The 7317-nt window shown below is 30.3% G+C and overlaps 1 pseudogene; it reads left to right on the forward strand.

Moving 5' to 3' along the window:
* Window positions 1-1162: 1162 nt before the first annotated feature.
* Window positions 1163-1270, forward strand: LOC134240831 (U5 spliceosomal RNA; annotated as a pseudogene).
* Window positions 1271-7317: the final 6047 nt, after the last annotated feature.

The following is a 7317-nucleotide window of genomic DNA, read 5'->3' on the forward strand; positions in this document are numbered from 1 at the left end:
CTGATTTTCACTCAACGGTGGAAATTTCCTATTTTTATTGTAAATATCGAAATTTTCATCTTAAGGTTGACCTATGAATCGTTTAATTACGGGTATTTGAACATGCATGTACTGATTGCACAAAAATCCCAGATAGATATGTACTGTTTCCCACGGGTACACTTTTATAAATAAATAAAACACTATAAATAAATTTATTTTATTATCAATTAAAAAAACAAACAATTGTACTTAGTAATAAATTTATCTACAAGTACTAAGTTATTTCACGGAAAAAAAATTACGCAATGAATTAAATATTTTTATTTCATTTCTAAAGCTTACAATCTGCGGTGTATCCAAAAATCGGGATTAAAATTAAAATATTAGGAAAACAATACATGTAGAAGACAGGCCGAAAGAAAGGGTCAAAGAAATCGACTGTAACAATAAATTTAACATGATGAACTATATATATAGTTCAAGAAAAATAATTTCCTGTGAAGAAATCTAAATAAATGTTAACAAAATAGCGCTCTGCATTAAAACATGTAAACTATGAATTTGCTACAACTGCACATGTACATGTACATGAACGCTATGTTCTCATATATGTACATGTAAACACTTATATATAGATACTTATAACCTGGTATTAATGAACGAATGTGAACTGTAAAATACTTTTTTCTTTACAATACAAAGCTCAAAAATTAATAAATAAATATTAAAAGAGTGAAAGGCGACTTTTTCGACTAAATTAACGTCAAGGAGTGCTCCGGTATGAGTGTGTGTCTTTTTTGTTTCTGATTAAAATATAACTATTTGTGCTGCGTTTTTGTTTAAATTTTGCTTATGTATAAAATGAAACATTAATTTAATGAAAATGATAGTTTCATATATTTGATCAATGTTTGTCAGTAATTATCAATGTTGTCCACGAAATTTACGGACAACCCTCGTACATATAATAATTCGTATATGAAAGACATTGTTTGTCTTCCTAAGAATAATTCAACGATAATTAAAACCTCAAGCATGTTAATCTAGTGCTTATAAAAAAATTTAATTTTTAATTAAATTAAATTAAAATTAAGACCTAAATATGATTAAACCGAAATATTATAAAGCAAAATAAAATTAATTGAAAATAGTTTATGTGCATAATGGTACTCTAATTACAGTACTCTGGTTTCTCTTCAATCCACGATTAAATCTTTCGCCTTTTACTAACAATTTCCGTGGAGAGGAACATAAATGACTTATTTTTTCAGCCCTGCAAAGATAGGGTAACATTACAATAAATAAAAAAATATGTCTTAACGCTATCACTAGTATGTAGGAGGGTTACGTTTGAAAAATTATTCTTTGTCAATAAGTAATACGGTATAAAAATCACTCAACTACTTCCTCCACTTTGTAAAAAGAAACAGGTTAAAAAAAATTTTAAGATCCAAAATGAAAAATATAGTAATTTATATAACCAACGCAACTAAGAACCAGATAAAGAAAAAATTAATTTAAAAAAATGACATTAAAAATTCTGATCCCTAATCCTTGAAATCTAAGTTTTAAAAAATGCAACATATTATGTATCATATATATGTATTCAAAAGGACTAAATCCAGTGTTCATATGCCCAATCTCTGTAATCAATCAATCAATCAATCAATCAGTTTATTTCGCTCAAACCATGATACAACATTGTGCATGTACATGAGGAACAAAAACAAAAACAAAATGAAGACCTATTAAATTAGCTCGTTTATTACTCGGTTCACTCCAGAAACACCCGCGAGCCTACAAAGGTCAGGTTATGAATCTTTATTCAAGCTACAACACAAAATATTAATGTCCTCCTCCTCACTTTGATAAAGAACTAATACTTTCCTTTTAGTCTCATAATGTAGCTCTCCGGGATCTTTTCATAGTCAGTGGCAAACATCTCTCTGAAGAATATGAAAACAAACTAAATTTACGTAGAAAGAAAATACAAATAATTACTAGTATATTATGCAAAAAATATTGGACAAAAAAAATTGCACCATAATTACACTGTACAATTATTTAAAAAGATACACCGAATTAATTTTAACATTTCCCGCGATAAATAAAAATCCTGGCTCTTTTACATTAAAGACAGATGTATTCAATAAAAAAGTTACAAATATCGCAGTGAGTTTGAAGCTTGAAGTAAAAGTATCCATAGGGTCTGAAACAACTGCTTTATATCTGGATATTTTACTAGAAAAAGACGATAACCTAACAACAAAGCTTTACGATAAACTTAGTAATCGTCAACTCCCTTATTCGGGTAGCAATACACTCTTATTACCTTAATATGGGGTTTATGTCCTTCAATAGAATCAATCTATCGCAAGCTCTTTAGTCGATACCATGACCTAAATTGTCAATATATACATTTGTGGTATCTTTCCATGATATAAACACACAGATAAAAAATATCTTCAATTCTGTATGAAGTTTGTCAAAGGGCAAAGGTCAATACATGGCCGAATCACACGGCGCAATAATATATTCCGGTACATAAATATAAAATGACTTGCTCTAGGGACTTGCTTTTCATGTCTAGAAAATGAACAAAATAAGCAAGAAAAAACAGTTTTATTTACATTTTAGTAAACACGTACTTCATACATTTTTTGGGGATCGATTTAACCTGTGTTCAGAGAGAATATACATGTACCGACAGAAACTAGCCTTTTTTACAAGTCTTATGTCACTTTTGTCTGCTGCATATTTTCTAACGTTTTATCCTTATTTTTGGTAGACCTTAAGGTAAATCTTCATGATATAAGCTAAAACTATAATTTTTCACTAAATTCCACGTACGATAAAAATGTAAATCTAATGGAAAATATCAAGCATTGCAATCACGCCACGAACAGCTGACAAACACCTCGATCGGCGCTGTCGTACTTCGCCAGTGTCTCCGAGTTTACATCATAAATATGTCTTTAGTTACTGAAATCGTAGATCGAGTCTTTTTCATAAAATTAAATAGACCTATATGATTGCAAATTAACTGGCTCAGACAAGTGTCTCCATTCATCGGATCCATTCACCCCTTTCAGGCGACCGAAATTCCTCCAACTTTTTATATCAATCTTCCGACGTGTTTCTTGTGCCTTTTCAGCATTGATTTTCAATTTTCACAAACAAAATATCCCTAAACAACAATCTGTTCACTTTTATTGATCACAAGTAGCCTTTAATAAAATATCCCCTTCGAAATAGAATTCTTAGCCTGATAAATTCGAAGCGAAATAGCCTTTCAAGCCGATTTACACCTTGCGTACCACGGCGACCGGTTAGTGCACCATGTATATCCGAATATATTTAATTAAATATTTAATTGACAATCTCAAATGATATATAAGTAATAAATAACAAGTTTATAAACTTCAATGGGAATTGAAGTGGGTCGGTACGTGATCAAATCCTGTGAAGGCCGACCTCAATTCGGCTTCAATTCCCATTGAAGTTTATAAACTTATTATCTATTTCTTAAATAAAATGTCAAATAATGACTGACGTTTTCCAGCTAATTGTTATGCCACTATCTAGACTGGAATGTCTTTGGATTCTTCCGTTTTTACATTGTTTTCCAATCATGACAAGGAACTTAAGCAGGGTTGACAGGCCGGCAGTGGATGCTTACTTCTCCATGGCACCTGATCCCTGCACCTCTAATGTTGTAGAGGGTTTTGTTCGTTCTGCTGCTAGTTTGAATTGTATGAATGAACATATAACTTGAATGCACTTTGTTATCTTCTCGTTGTTTTTTTTATATCTTGTTATAAATAAGATAAATAAAATGAGTAAAAATAATTTATCTCAAGGATGAAATTTTTAGATACTGAATATTCAGTATTATTTTAGATCAGATTTGGAATCTCAAAACTAAAAAAAAGATATCTATACTTTATCAAATTTAAAATCGCCAAAGTTTTCAAAGTCAGTTTATCAAAACGCACGTGAGAATCATGATCAATTAACGATATACTTGCTTATTCATTACTTCAGGGGATGTTCATTCATCCATGGCACCTGGTCCCACCTCTGATGTTTTGGAGGTCCGTGTTTGCTCTGCTTTGTATTGTTTTATGGACTTTTGATCTTGAATACTGTTCATTATCTCCATATGTTTCATTCGTCAAATAGATTGGTAACTTTGTAATCAAAATTTTTTAACCGTTCAGTTAAGCTTCTTAATTCTTTAAGTCAAAGGCTCATAAGATTTTATACAGAATATAAGCATACAGAATGAAGAATTTTCTAACTGAAGGATATATAACACAAGGGCATATATAATAAATAATAATTAAAAATTATATTTTTTAGGAATTTATATACCTTGTTTATAAATTTTAAAATTAGATACATCTTTCCCCTTTTGACTACACATTAAATTTGTTTAAATACACTTGGTTTAACATAATAGTATTTCTTAATATACATACTTCTAAGACTTACATAAAATAGTCATTTTAATTCAAATTGAAATTCATGCTCAATATCATTAGAGGAACAGATTTTGCAAATTCTTTGAGGTCTTTTTCAATAAGTGGTTAGACAAATCTCATCTTGGTGAGCATTCTCTTATATCTAGCATCAATAGGCTTTGTCAATTATGTTTAAAAACAAAATTATTCACAAGGTACTGGAATATACAGATGTCCATTAGAAGAAAAAGATACAGTTGAAAAATTATTTCGCCTGTAAGCATCAGTCATCTTTTGTTATTCATTGCCAGATTGACTTCAGAAATAATATGAAGTTTGTTTTTAAGTTAAATATGTGTACTTAAAAAGTTAAAATCTGTACTATTTGAAAAGAGGTATGCGATTTCAAGGTTAAAAAATGAACCACTTTATTGATATATTTTAAAAGAAGATTATAGTCAATAAAAAAAAATGAATGTATATAATACATTAACGCTCAAGGTTTATATTTTTTTCAAATTGAATTTCCTTTTTAGTAAAAAAAAGTCGTATTGTGATGTGGAAGTGGAATGTGCTTCCTGAAATGTTTTTTTTTTTGGATGATGGGGCATTAAGCGATATCTCTCTAAACTCTCGAGATATTTCCTTCCATTGGAATAAATATTAAAAATGCTTTTTATAGGTTAAGCTAAAACATTTTATTAAAACATTTAAAAAATAATTGGTACTGTTTGATCACCTTATTTCATGCTAAAAACATCAAGAATAATAAAATATTACCGTTTTATATCTTTGAATCTTATTTTTAAATAAAAATTTTAAATACCCGAAATAAAAATTTACTTAATGAAAAAATCGTTGTTATGGATATATGAGAGAAAACGGAACTAATGAAAACAAAGGTAACAGTGAAAAATAAAATAGAAGTTAGAATTAATCAGGATAATTATCAAATGCGGGGAAAAGCTACAGTGAATATTTTTTTTAGAAAAACTCAATGACAATTATTGAAAAAAATCATTGCTCATGAATAGAGGTAACGGTAATGTTGTCAAGAAAACCAAATCGTTTATTTGTTGTTATTTATCAAAAAAGCTTGGAATTCATTTAGAAAGTTGAAAATGCAACCCTCAAAATATGAAATTGACTTTTACAAAGTCTTTGCCAAAGTAGAAAAAATGTTAAATAATTAATACTAATTGCTTTGTCATGTATTAATATTGATTCTAATGTTGATAGCCCTCGTGGCGCAGTGGTTAGAGCGTCTGCTCTAGAGTCCCGAAGTTAGGAGTTGATCATTAAATCACGAGTTCGAATTCCACTGCGGGACGTGGAGACCGGTTCTTCGGATGAGCCCGTATAAATCGAGGTCCCGTGTCGCAGTAGCTATTGGCACGTAAATATCCCTCATTGCTCAATGGCTCTTAGTGCCGAGCATAGGTCAAAATTTGCAGCTCACCACCGGCAAGAGCTGGCGTCTCCATATGAGTGAAAAATTCTCGAGAGAAACATTAATCAATCAATCAATTATATACTAAAGTAGACTATGGAATATTCCATCTACCTGTTCAATGAAGGCGTGACCGGTCGTAAGGAGATCTCAACTCAGGAGTTTCCTGGGTCTTTATATTTTTTTTTCCTTTTCACTAATTTTGTTATTTGTATGATTTTTTTTAAACAACGTTTGTTATTTTCCCCTTTCTATTTTCTTTCAAAAGATGTAAGTCACCATCAAAATAGGCCTGAAAAATAATTTCAAAATATTTTGATCATAAATCATGATTAACTATTTCTTCTTTTAAAAGATATAAACGTAGGTGTTTCAAACTTATACTTCAGAATTCTACTCAATGTGCTTCTATTATAAAATGGTTTCCCTAGTATACATGTACCTTATGTTCATACATACATATCCTAGTATTCATACTTAAAGATTTCAAACATAATGGCATTTCAAAACATTATAAAACCAAACAACTATTCCTCACGAAAAAAAATCAACTCCATATAGTCATTGTTCATCTGTAAAATTAGTTTGTTTCAAAAAATTCTAATTCTACATGCAAGTACTATGAAGTTGATTTGATAAAGATGCCTAATAATTCTAATTGACAATACTTCTATAGTTTTTTTTTTTTTTTTGGGGGGGGGGATTAAATCTTCCCCAAAATCTGGTGAAATTCATATGCCCCCCTGTATTATTCCCCTAGAGCCTGATAACTGTTGGCTATCTTCATTTTTTACAATTAAATAATATCTATTCGTTGATTGCACATAAATTAGTTTAAATAATCTTCAAATACAACAGTGCCTAATTTGTTCAGGCTTTTCATAAATTAGTGTGTCAACAATCGCTTAATAAATGCTATTGTGGACACAGAAAAGAAAGTACCAATTGTCTGTTCTATCTTTGAATGAATGTTACATTGAACACGATTCATTATAATTGACAACCTTTCATTATTTAAATACTTGCTATTTCTTTGCAGTCAAAACTCCAATTCATTGATATAAATAAACATCTACTGATACCTCTACGGAATTTGCACTAAATAAAAGTAAATCTATATATTTTGCTGATTCCCTGAAAATCACCTTAAAAAAGAACAATTCCCTGCAAAAAGGTTCGTCAGTTTGATGAACTGATACAATGACTGACGTTTTTTTACATACTTATTGTTAGTCCATTATTTATACACTGAATTGACGACGGATTTTCCAGTTATTTCCCGATCATGACAAGGAGCACACGACGGGTATGAACTGTCGGCAGGATATGCTTATTCCTCCATGGCACCTGATCCCACCTCTGATGTTTTGGAGGTCCGTTTTTGCTCTGCATTGATTCGATTTTGTATTGTTTTATGAACTT

The sequence above is a fragment of the Saccostrea cucullata genome, unplaced genomic scaffold (assembly GCF_032062105.1).
Source record: "Saccostrea cucullata isolate Sc308-1 unplaced genomic scaffold, CSIRO_AGI_Scuc_v1 ctg2951, whole genome shotgun sequence".
In the NCBI taxonomy this organism is placed as follows: domain Eukaryota; kingdom Metazoa; phylum Mollusca; class Bivalvia; order Ostreida; family Ostreidae; genus Saccostrea; species Saccostrea cuccullata.